The sequence below is a fragment of the Salmo trutta genome, chromosome 1 (genome assembly GCF_901001165.1).
Source record: "Salmo trutta chromosome 1, fSalTru1.1, whole genome shotgun sequence".
NCBI classification, from domain to species: Eukaryota; Metazoa; Chordata; class Actinopteri; order Salmoniformes; family Salmonidae; genus Salmo; species Salmo trutta.
In genome coordinates, this window is record NC_042957.1 from 65593408 (window position 1) to 65606551 (window position 13144).

A 13144-nucleotide genomic window follows, 5' to 3' on the forward strand; every position below is an offset into this window, starting at 1 on the left:
CTTTTCCTTTTTCTTAGCATTGACAGTGTCTCCAGAAAGCCTTGCCTGATGTAACTCGGCAAAGCAGCTGTGGAGGGAGACAAAGAGCTCTCAATGTTGCAGCTGTAGAACCTTTTGAGGATCTGAGGACCCATGCCAAATCTTTTTCGTTTCCTGAGGGGGAAAAAGCTTTGTCGTGCCCTCTTCACGGCTGTCTTGGTGTGTTAGGACCATTCTAGTTTGTTGGTGATGTGGACACCAAGGAACATGAAACTCTCAAACTGCTCCACTACAGCCCTGTCGATGAGAATGGGGGGCTTGCTCAGTCCTCCTTTTCCTGTAGTATACAATCATCTCCTTAGTCTTGGTTACGTTGAGGGATAGGTTGTTATTCTGGCACCACCCAGCCAGGTCTCTGACCTCCTCCCTATAGGCTGTCTCGTCGTTGTCGGTGATCAGGCCTACCACTGTTGAGTCGTCTGCAAACTTAATGATGGTGTTGGAGTCGTGCCTGGTCATGCAGTCGTGGGTGAACAGGGAGTACAGGAGGGGACTGAGCACGCACCCCTGAGGGGCTCCAGTGTTGAGGATCAGTGTGGCAGATGTGTTGCTACCTACCCTCACCACCTCGGGGCGGCCCGTCAGGAAGTTCAGGATCCAGCTGCAGATTGCGGTGTTTAGTCCCAGGATCCTTAGCTTAGTGATGAGCTTTGAAGATACTATGGTGTTGAACGCTGAGCTGTAGTCAATGAATAACATTCTCACATAGGTGTTCCTTTTGTCCAGGTGGGAAAGGGCAGTGTGGAGTGCAATAGAGATTGCATCATCTGTGGATCTGTTTGGGCGGTATGCAAATTGGAGTGGGTCTAGGGTTTCTGGGATAATGGTGTTGATGTGAGCCATTACCAACCTTTCAAAGCACTTCATGGCTACGGACGTGAGTGCTACGGGTCTGTAGTCATTTAGGCAGGTTGCCTTTGTGTTCTTGGGCACAGGGACTATGGTGGTCTGCTTGAAACATGTTGGTGTTATAGACTCAATCAGGGACATGTTGAAAATGTCAGTGAAGACACCTGCCAGTTGGTCAGCACATGCCCGGAGCACACGTCCTGGTAATCCGTCTGGCCCCGCAGCCTTGGGAATGTTGACCTGTTTAAAGGTCTTACTCACGTCGGCTACAGAGAGCGTGATCACACAGTCATACGGAACAGCTGATGCTCTCATGCATGCCTCAATGTTGCTTGCCTTGAAGCGAGCATAGAAGTGATTTAGCTCGTCTGGTAGGCTCGTGTCACTGGGCATCTCGTGGCTGTGCTTCCCTTTGTAGTCTGTAATAGTTTGCAAGCCCTGCCACATAAGACGAGCATCGGAGCCGGTGTAGTACGATTCAATCTTAGCCCTGTACTGACGCTTTACCTGTTTGATGGTTCGTCGGAGGGCATAGCAGGATTTCTTGCAAGCTTCCGGGTTAGAGTCCCGCACCTTGAAAGCGGCAGCTCTACCCTTTAGCTCAGTGCGAATGTTGCCTGTTATCCATGGCTTCTGGTTGGGGTATGTACGTACAGTCACTGTGGGGACGACATCCTCGATCCACTTATTGATAAAGCCAGTGACTGATGTGGTGTACTCCTCAACGCCATCAGAAGAATCCCAGAACATTTTCCAGTCTGCGATAGCAAAAAAGTCCTGTAATTTAGCATCTGCTTCATCTGACCACTTTTTTATTGACCGAGTCACTGGTGCTTCCTGCTTTAATTTTTGCTTGTAAGCAGGAAACAGGAGGATAGAATTGTTTACCAAATGGAGGGAGAGGGAGAGCTTTGTACACATCTCTGTGTGTGGAATACAGGTGATTTATATAAAAAAAAATCCTCTGAGGTAGAAATGATTTAAGTTTCCCTGCATTAAAGTCTCCGGCAACTAGGAGCGCCGCCTCTGGGTGAGCGGTTTCCTGTTTGCTTATTTCCTTATACAGCTGACTGAGTGCGGTCTTAGTGCCAGCATCTGTCTGTGGTGGTAAATAAACAGCCATGAAAAGTATAGCTGAAAACTCTCTAGGCAAATAGTGTGGTCTGCATTTTATCACAAGACACTCTACTTCAGGCGAGCAAAATCTAGAGACTTCCTTAGATTTTGTGCACCAGCTGTTGTTTACAAATATGCACAGACCGCATATTTGTAAGAGGCCCGAGTTCCCGAGTTGGAATTCCGACTTGGATGTCTGTTAAAAATCATTTTCTGTATTTTCCCAGTCAAAGTTAGTTTTATCCAAGTTGACAGTTGTCTTGAACTCACTGAAGTCTGAGATTTCCCAGTTCGGATTTTCCAGTTGTTTTGAACGTGGCAGAAGTCATGCTGGATTGACAGCATAGCCCATATTGAATGTTTATCCTTTTAAGCTTGGAAAAGAGACCCTTAAACCCAGACTTGGACCACACACCCACTCCACTGAATAGTATGCTAGTGATTGCTTTGCAAGGCTTGCAGTTAGCCACTGATTCATTCCAAACCACTCATTGTTGAATTTGCGATTTCAACTTGTTGCGTAATGTTTATGTACAATGGCCGATGAGCACTGATACCTTTAATCTATATTTTCTCTTCATATGACAAGGATTGAAAAGGATTTGCCAGTAGATTGCCGACTTGATGCATGATGAGTGCTTGTCTAGCTTGCTAGCTACGATTTTGAAAGTATGATGTTGACATGTTGACATCAGTCCAATCAAAGCTACGGTAGATGACCAATGACCTTGAGCCTTCTTGGATGGGCACTTCTAATGTAAGTCTATGGCAGCACCCAAGGGGCTAGAATTTTAGAGCTCTACCTGTAGATTTTGCAGGGGTCAGTGGTGGAAAAAGTACCCAATTGTCATACTTGAGTAAAAGTAAAGATACCTTAATAGAAAATGATTTAAGTAAAAGTGAAAGTCACCCAGAAAAATCCTACTTAAAAGTAAAAGTCAAAAAGTATTTGGTTTTAAATATACTTAAGTATCAAAAGTAAATGTAATTGCGAAAATATACTTATGTATCAAAAGTAAAAGTAAACGTATAATTAATTTCAAATTCCTCATATTAAGCAAACCAGATAGCACCAATTTTTTTTTTACGGATAGGTCAGACATAATTTACAAACAAAGCATGTGTTTAGTGAGTTTGCTAGATCAGAGGCAGTAAGATTGTTCTCTTGATAAATCTGTGAATTAGACAATGTTCCTGTCCTGCTACGCATTCAAAATGAACGGGTACTTTTGGGTGGAAAATGTATGGAGTAAAAAGTAAATGATTTTTGTTAGGAATTTAGTGAAGTAAAAGTATAAAGTTGTCAAAAATATAAATAGTAAAGTAAAGTACAGATAACGCAAAAAACTACTGAAGTAGTATTTTCAAGTATTTTTTACTTAAGTACTTTCCATAACTGGCAGTGACGTAGTGTGACAGAATACTGAGCAAATCACAGCACAACTAAAAAACATTACCAACCCCTACGTTCTGTATTTTCCGCTGGCCACTACCACAGAAAGCACTGAGCTAGGCTGAAACACCTACATTTTGGAGCTGCCTTTCTCAAGTTGTTTTGCCACAACTTTGGAAGTATGCTTCGGGTCATTGTCCATTTGGAAGACCAATTAATGACCAAGCTTAAACTTCCTGACTGATGTCTTGAGATGTTGCTTCAATATATCCACATCATTTTCCTCCCTCATGATTCTATCTATTTTGTGAAGTGCACCAGTCCCTCCTGCAGCAAAGCACCTCCACAACATGATGCTGCCACCCCCGTGCTTCATGGTTGGGATGGTGTTCTTTGGCTTGCAAGCCTCTCCCTTTTTCCTCCAAACATAACGATGGTCATTATGGCCAAACAGTTCTATTTTTGTTTCATCAGACCAGAGGACATTTCATCTTTGTCCCCATTTTGTAAGGGCTGTCGTCATGGAGAGAAGAAGACCAAGGTGCAGCGGAGTTAGTGTTCATGATTTAATTCAAAAGGAACACTGGAACACTACAAAACAAGAAAACACTGACAGCTCAACAGCACTGACAGCTGAAACACAACTGAACAGAAACAATTACCCACAAAACCCCAACGGAAAAACATGCACTTATGTGTGACTCCCAATCAACAGCAACGAACTACAGCTGTACCTGATTTGGGAGCCACACACGGCCCAAACAAAGAAATACAAACACATAGAAACAAAACATAGAACGCCCACCCAATGTAACACCCTGGCCTAACCAAAATAAAGAACAAAAAACCCCTCTCTATGGCCAGGGCGTTACACATGTGCAGTTGCAAACCGTAGTCTGGCTTATTTATGGTGGTTTTGGAGCGGTGGCTTCTTCCTTGCTGAGCGGCCTTTCAGGTTATGTTGATATAGAAATCGTTTTACTGTGGATATAGATACTTTTGTACCTGTTTCTGCCAGCATCTTCAGAAGGTCCTTTGCTGCTGTTCTGTGATTGATTTGCACTTTTTGCACCAAAGTACGTTCATCTCTAGGAGACAGAACGCGTCTCTTTCTTGAGCGGTATGACGGTTGCGTGGTCCCATGGTGTTTTTACTTGCGTACTATTGTTTGTACAGATGATCATGGTACCTTCAGGCATTTGGAAATTGCGCCCAAGGATGAACAGACTTGTGGAGGTCTACAATTCTTTTTCCGGAGGTCTTGGCTGATTTCTTTTGATTTTCCCATGATGTCAAGCAAAGAGCAGTGAGTTTGAAGGTAGGCCTTGAAATACATCCACAGGTACACCTCCAATTGACTCAAATTATGTCAATTAGCTTATCAGAAGCTTCTAAAGCCGGGACATCATTTTATGGAATGATTAACTTGTTGGGGTGTAGGGGGCAGTATTTTCACGGCCGGATGAAAAATGTACCCACATTAAACTGGTTAATACTCTGGCCCAGAAACTAGAATATGCATATTATTAGTAGATTTGGTTAGAAAACACTCTGAAGTTTCTAAAACTGTTTGAATGGTGTCTGTGAGTATAACAGAACTCATATGGCAGGCAAAAACCTGAGAAAAATCCAACCAGGAAGTGGAAAGTCTGAGAATTGTAGTTCTTCTTTTGATTCTCTATCGAAACTACAGTTTCTGTGGGGTCACGTTGCACTTCCTAAGGCTTCCATTGGCTGTCAATAGCCTTCAGAAAGTTCTTTCAGCATTCTCCTGTCACTGGGCAGATAATAGGAGCTCAGTCAATCAGTGGACTGCCTGTGGACAAAGGGATTGGATATGCACGATCCCGCGAGCGCACCGTTCCTTCTTTTTCTTCTTGAATGAATATGCTATTGTCCGGTTGGAATATTATCGCAATTTTACGTTAAAAATAGCATAAAGTTTGATATTAAACAGCATTTGACATGCTTCTAAGTACGGTAATGGAACATTTTGACTTTTCGTCTCTGGTACCGCACTCGCGTGTTATGCCTTTGTATAGTGCTCTGAACGCACGAACAAAACGGAGGTATTTGGACATAAATATGGATTATTTCGAACAAAAACACATTTCTTGTGGAAGTAGCAGTCCTGGGAGTGCATTCTGATGATGATCAGCAAAGGTAAGAGAATATTTCTAATACTAATTCTGAGGTTAGGTGACCCCGAACTTGGCGGGTGTCTGTATAGCTTGCTGTAATGGCGAGCTATGTACTCAGAATATTGAAAAATGTGCTTTCTCCGTAAAGCTATTTTAAAATCTGACACTGCGGTTGCATCCAGGAGTAGTCTATCTATAATTCTTTAAATAATTGTTATGTATTTTTTCAACGTTTATGATGAGTATTTTTGTAAATTGATGTGCACATTCACCGAGAGTTTTGGCGGGAATACATTTTCTGAACATCACGCGCCAATGTAAAATTATTTTTTTGGATATAAATATGAACTTTATCGAACAAAACATACATGTATTGTGTAACATAATGTCCTAGGAGTGTCATCTGATGAAGATCGTCAAAGGTTAGTGCTTCATTTAGCTGTGTTTTGGGTTTTATTGACACATGTCCTTGCTGGGAAAATGGCTGTGTGATTATTTTTGTCTATGTACTCTCCTAACATAATCTAATGTTTTGCTTTCGCTGTAAAGCCTTTTTGAAATCGGACAATGTGGTTACATCAAGGAGAAGTGTATCTTTAAAATGGTGTAAAATAGTTGTATGTTTGAGAAAGTTGAATTATGACATTTTGTTGTTTTGAATTTGCCGCCCTGATATTTCACTGGCTGTGTCCCGCAGGTGGGACGCTAGCGTCCCACATAGCCCTGAGAAGTTAATTAATGTTTGTCTGTTTTCATTTCTAATTTACTATTTCAAATGCAGCAGAATTACATCATCACCCAGTCTGTAATATACAGACACATTTAGGAAATAACAATTCATCAAAAGATCTCCCTCCCTCCCCCCCTCCCTCCCTCTAGAGGGCAGTGTTGGAGATCTAGGAGATGATTTGAATATTAGAGCATCTTCTTCAGGGAGATCTACAGGACATCTTCAGCCAGATGTTGTATTTTATCACTTTTCTCTCTCAGGTCCTCTTTAGGCTTCTTATCTTTATTGGCAATAATAAAATGTATGGTATATATCCACCATTGTGGATATGGTAGTTCTCAATGACATGATTTTGTGCGTTATATGCAGTCAGATTGGTCATTATTGTCAATCTTGATAAAGATTAGCAAAAAAGAGTGAATTAAATAAATAATACACACTGAGTTATATGGAAAGTAACAAAAGGAGGGATTTGTATTATTTTATACTATTTTATACAATTGTTTTGAGAAATATTTATTTTTAACAAGTAATAAAAAATGTATCTAAAAAAGAAAGGGGTCAAAATGATTGGCACCCCTGTTTTCAATAATCTAGCACCCTCCCCTTGCGAGGATAATTACACTGAGCCTTTATCTAAAATGTTTTATGAGATTGGAGAACACCTTTAGAGAGATCTTAGATCCTTCCTCCATTCAGAATCTTTCCAGATCCTTGATATCATTTGCCTGCTCTTATGGACTACCCTCTTCAATTCAAACCACAGGATACTGATATAGCCATTGCACAATGTTGATTTTGTGGTCAATTGATTTTGATTAGTGCTTGGGGTTATTGTCTTGCTGGAAGTGTCAGCCTCCTGGCAGAGGCAACCAGGTTTTTGGCTAAAATGTCCTGGTACTTGGTAAAGTTCATGATCCCGTTGACCTTAAGGGCCCCAGGACCAGTGGAAGCAAATTAGCCCGATAACATCAAAGATCCACCACCATATTTTACCGCCAAACCAACCACTGGCGTGGTTGAGCTCTATTTTCATGTTACCTGACCATAGAACTAGTTCCAATCCAAGAGAAAATAGAGCTCTTTGGCCACACACACCAATGGTGAGTTTGGCGTTGAAAAACAGAAGCATATGCAGAAAAGCACCTCATACCTACAGTAAAATATGGTGGTGGATCTTAGATGTTATGGGGCTAATTTGCTTCCACTGATCCTGGGGCCCTGGTTAAGGTCAACAGCATAATGAACTTTACCAAGGACCAGAACATTTTAGACAAAAACTTGGTTGCCTCTGCCAGGAGGCTGACACTTGGCCGGAAGTTATTCTTCTAGCAAGACAATTAACCCAAGCAATAATCCAACTCCACAAACAATTGGTTAATTGACTACAAAAGCCCCATTTTGAAGTAGCCATCTCAGTCTCCGGACTTCCTCCGACGCATTGGTGCGGCTGGCTTCCGGGTTAAGTGGGCATTGTGTCAAGAAGCAGTGCGGCTTGGTTGGGTTATGTTTCGGAGGATGTATGGTTCTCGACCTTCGCTTCTCCCGAATCCGTACGGGAGTTGCAGCGACGAGACAAGACTGTAACTACTGTACCAATTGGATAATACAAATTGAGGAGAAAAATGGGTAAAAGTAACAAAAAATAAATAAAACCGCAAGAAGGTAGAGACAACAATACATCACACAAAGCAGCAACTGTCAGTAAGAGTGTCCATGATTGAGTCTTTGAATGAAGAGATTGAGATAAAACTGTCCAGTTTGAGTGTTTGTTGCAGCGTGTTCCAGTCACTAGCTGCAGCAAACTGAAAAGTGGAGCGACCCAGGGTTGTGTGTGCTTTGGGGACTTTTAACAGAATGTGACTGGCAGAACGGGTGTTGTATGTGGAGGATGAGGGCTGCAGTAGATGTCTCAGATAGGGGGGAGTGAGACCTAAGAGGGTTTTGTAAATAAGCATCAACCAATGGGTCTTGCGACCGGGAAACAGAGATGGCCTGTTTACAGAGGAGTATAGAGTGCAGTGATGTGCCCTATAAGGAGCATTGGTGGCAAATCTGATGGCCGAATGGTAAAGAACATCTAGCCGCTCGAGGGCACCCTTACCTGCCGATCTATAAATGATGTCTCTGTGATCTAGCATGGGTAGGATGGTCATCTGAACCAGGGTTTGTTTGGCAGCTGGGCTGAAAGAGGAGCGATTACGATAGAGGAAACCAAGCCTAGATTTAACTTTAGCCTGCAGCTTTGATATGTGCTGACAGAAGGACAGTGTACCGTCTGCCATACTCCCAAGTACTTGTATGAGGTGACTACCTGAAGCTCTAAACTCTCAGAGGTAGTTATAACACCTGCGGGACTAGGGGCATTCTACTTACCAAACCACATGACCTTTGTTTTGGAGGTGTTCAGAACAAGGTTAAGGGTAGAGAAAGCTTGTTTGACATTAAGAAAGCTTTGTTGTAGAGTATTTACCACAAAACCCAGGGAGAGGCCAGCTGAGTATAAGACTGGATCAAGCCTTTGGTGCCTTTCCCTTGGTGACAGGCAGTGGCTGAGACAACAGATTTTCTGACTTTATACACTGCACTCTTTGAGAGAGGTAGTTAGCAAACCAGGCCAAAGACCCCTCAGAGACACCAATACTCCCACAAGAATGGAATGGTCTACCGTATCAAAAGCTTTGGCCAAGTCAATAAAAATAGCAGCACAATATTGCTTAGAATCAAGGGCAATGGTGACATCATTGAGGACCTTTAAGGTTGCAGTGACACATCCATAACCTGAGGGGAAACCAGATTGCATACCAGAGAGAATACTATAGACATCAAGAAAGCCAGTATAACAGTTAGGATCAGCTTGATCTCCACCTTTAAATAAAGGACGAATTGTGGCTGCCTTCCAAGCGATGGGAAGGATATGTGTCATTTGACCTCTATTTTTGTAACTTATCTTTTTACTACTTGTTAAACAAAATATATGTCTCTGAGCAATTGTATTAGTAGATATTGAAACGAAACGCTTTTGCATACAATATAGCTCAGTATTTTAATTATTTATTTTTGTATTTTTTTTGCTTATCTTTATCAAGGGATCCAATCATTTTGGATCTCACTGTATGATTGATGTTATCCAATCTTAAGTCCTGCATTACCTCCTGCCTCCAATATATTGCCTGGGACTGTAAGATAATCAGTTGAACGTTATGAGCTTTCAACCATTTTGACATGCTTGTTAAAACCACCCAAGAACCACACCGAAAGATCCAATTGACCAAAGAGTATTCCCCCTTTTTGGATCCAAATTTACAACAGCATGTGTGCATTTCAATGCTCCTTACAGATTATGTTAAATGCAACACAGCAATAGGTGCTATGCTAATACAATGTGTAATTGTAGCTAGGTCTACTGTGTATGTAGGATCTTAATTTGATCACCCTGTTGCCCGATAACTTTCCTGCAATGCAGGACATTTAAAACTTGTAGTGTATTTGAGGTTTGAAAAGGCTTCTGAAGTTTGTTATTTTCACTTGAAAATGTCAGATTAGATTTTCCGTTATGAAAAATGCATTAACACCTACACGAATGTCCATTAATTATAATCCACATCATAATTCACATTTTCTGTTGTTTATTTTGCTGTGGTAGCAAACTGGCTCAAATTAAGACCCTACTTATGTATAATTCTCATAAACCTTTGATTTAACAGATAAGGTTCTGTGTCTTGACAATAAAGGTACAGTAGGGTGGTATTTTCTGTCTGAACACAGCGTTTTAATTTTGATACAGCATCAGATGAGGAATAGGTTGGAAAGATCACATACTACACCAGTAACCATCTTGGAAAAGGTGCCGATGGAATTGTGTTCAGGTAAACCAGCTTAAACATTATTGTGGAAATGTGTTTGTAACCCTGATCACCTCTTTGCAGCAAAATTGTCTATACGATTGGTTCATTGACTATATGTTTATCTTTCTCTACCTCTATCCTCCAGGGGTTACTTCCTTTGTGATGATAACAACAAGCGTCCTGCGGCAGTGAAGAGAATTGAACTAGCAAAACAAAGCTATGCTGATCGAGAGATCGCTTTGCTTCTTAAATTGGACGACAATCCCCATGTCGTCCGCTACTTCTGCACTGAGAAGGACGGGCAATTCCTATACATTGCCATCGAGCGATGTGCCGCCTCTTTAGATAAGGTCTAAGTGAATGACTCACTATTTTATTCTCTGGCTTATCCAAGGGGATCAAACTTGATTATATAACAGTCTCACATCATGGTTATCTGTGTTAGAATATACAGTATAATGAACAAAAATGTAAACGCAACAATTTAAAATATTTTTACTGAGTTACAGTTCATATAAGGAAATCTGTCAATTGAAATAAAATCATTAGGCTCTAAACTATGGATTTCACATGACTGGGAATACAGATATGCATCTGTTAGTCATAGATATGTTAAAAAACGGTAGGTACATGGATCAGAAAACCAGTCAGTATCTGGTGTGACCACCATTTGCCTCATGCAGTGCAACACATCTCCTTCGCATAGAGTTGATCAGGCTGTTGATTGTGGCCTGTGGAATGTTGTACCATTCCTCTTCAATGACTGTGCGAAGTTGCTGGATATTGGTGGGAACTGGAACACGCTGTTGTAAACATTCATCCAGAGCATCCCAAACAGGCTCAATGGGTGATATGTCTGGTGAAAATGCAGGCCATGGAAGAACTGGAAAATGTTCAGCTTGCAGGAATTGTGTACAGATTGTTGCGATATGGGGCCGTGCATTATCACGTTGACATCAGCAAACCGCTTGCCCACAAGACGCCATACACATGGTCTGCGGTTGTGAGGCCATTTGGACGTACTGCTAAATTATCTAAAACACCGTTGAAGGCGGCTTATGGTAAAGAACTGGACATTAAATTCTCTAGCAACGTCTCTGGTGGACATTCCTGCAGTCAGCATGCCAAATGCACGCTCCCTCAAAACTTGAGACATCTGTGGCATTGTGTTGTGTAACAAAACCGCACATTTTAGATTGGCTTTTTATTGTCCCCAGCACAACGTGCACCTCTGTAATGATCATGGTTTTTAATCAGCTTCTTGATATGCCACATGTCAGGTGGATGGATTGTCTTGGCAAGGAGAAATGCAAACAAATTTGTGCACAAAATGTGAGAGAAATAAGCTTTTCGTGCATATGGAACATTTCTGGGGTCTTTTATTTTAGCTCATGGAACATAGGCCCAACACTTTACATGTTGCGTTTGTATTTTTGTTCAGTGTAAATTCCAAGGTTAGAATGCTTGGGGTTCATCAGCGCACTAATACTTGGGTGTCTCTTCCAGTGTTTTACTAAAGAAAATCCTTTTGACCTTCATGGACTGAAACCAGTGACCCTGCTGCAGCAGACAATGATAAGACTGGAACACCTGCACTCTCACAACATAGGTTATAATGATATGCTGTATACCAGGTCTGCCCAACCCTCTTCCCGGAGATCTACCATCCTGTGGGTTTTCAGTCCAACCCTAATTTAACGCACCTGATTCTCCTAATTAGCTGCTCAACAAGACCTTAACTAGCTGAATCAGATATGCTAAATTAGTGTTGGACTGAAAACCTACAGGACAGAAGATCTCCAGGAAGAGGGTTGGGTAGCCCTGCTGTATACTGTAGATTTTATTTAACCTTTATTTAACTAGGCAAGTCAGTTGAGAACAAAATCTTATTTGCAATGACGACCACCCCGGCCAAACCCTAACCTGGACGACGCTGCGACCCAAATCACAGCCGGTTGTGATACAGCCTGGAATCAAACCAGGGTCTGTAGTGACACCTCTAGCACTGAGATGCAGTTCCTTAGACTGCTGCGCCACTTGGGAGCCCGAGATAATACTAGTGAAGTTACAGTATTGATGATTTTTCCTCATATAATCATTGATCAGATCTATGATCGTCCCTCAACTCCAGTAGACTGATTCATCCTGATCTTTTCTCCCCAGTCCACCGTGATGTGAAGCCCCACAACATCCTGTTGAAAGACCACTCTGACTCAGTCACGGTCAAGATCTCAGACTTTGGGATGAGTAAGCAGTTAGCGGACGGCAGACAAAGCTACAGCATGAGGTCGGGAGCCCTTGGCACCATGGGCTGGAATGCCCCAGAGGTCCTGGATGAGAGCAGGAAAGTAAACCCTGTGAGTGGCCCCTGATCTTTACACTGGACCAGAGAACTGTTCAAGTCATTACAGATTCAGAGATAATCGAGAAAGAAATAGTCTAATTGGCTTTTCCTTACAGGAGTAAATAAGAATGAATTTACAGGATTGGCCCATTGCTCAAAGGAACAGTTCACCCTAAAATCAAATTTGATCATCTGTTGTGGAGATCAAGCTACAGTATATTATACATGCATAAGAAAGATAGGCAGCGTCTACACAACCATGGTCTGGGATGTCGACTATGCTCGACATCAGACCACTTTCCGGGTTTAAAATGTCTGACAAATTTGTGAACTATTCTTTAAGGTTGCCTGTAGATTAGAACTAGTAATGATTGTGGTACTGTTCTGAAACACCTATTATTAAAGACACTCCTCTTCCTCTACAGACCAGTTGTCACGTCCTGACAGTAAAAGGGGTTATTTGTTATAGTAGTTTGGTCAGGGCGTGGCAGGGGGTGTTTGTTTTGTGCGTTTTGGGGTTTTGATGTATGTTCTATATTTTCTATTTCTATGTTCATTCTATGTTCCCTATCTATGTTTTGTATTTCTGTGTTTTGGCCTGGTATGGCTCTCAATCAGGGACAGCTGTACATCGTTGTTGCTGATTGGGAGCCATACTTAGGTAGCCCTTTTTCCACCTGTCTG

The 13144-nt window shown here is 41.8% G+C and overlaps 1 long non-coding RNA gene across 2 annotated transcripts; it reads left to right on the forward strand.

Moving 5' to 3' along the window:
- The first annotated feature begins 9146 nt into the window (after positions 1–9146).
- On the forward strand, positions 9147–12884 carry LOC115205392 (uncharacterized). 2 transcript variants are annotated; one of them, XR_003880599.1, is made up of 3 exons: positions 9147–10137; positions 10262–10466; positions 12280–12884. It is a non-coding gene; the product is annotated as an uncharacterized LOC115205392 (long non-coding RNA). The 2 variants fall into 2 exon arrangements; XR_003880598.1 differs by lacking the exon at positions 12280–12884 and adding an exon at positions 11623–11769.
- Positions 12885–13144: the final 260 nt, after the last annotated feature.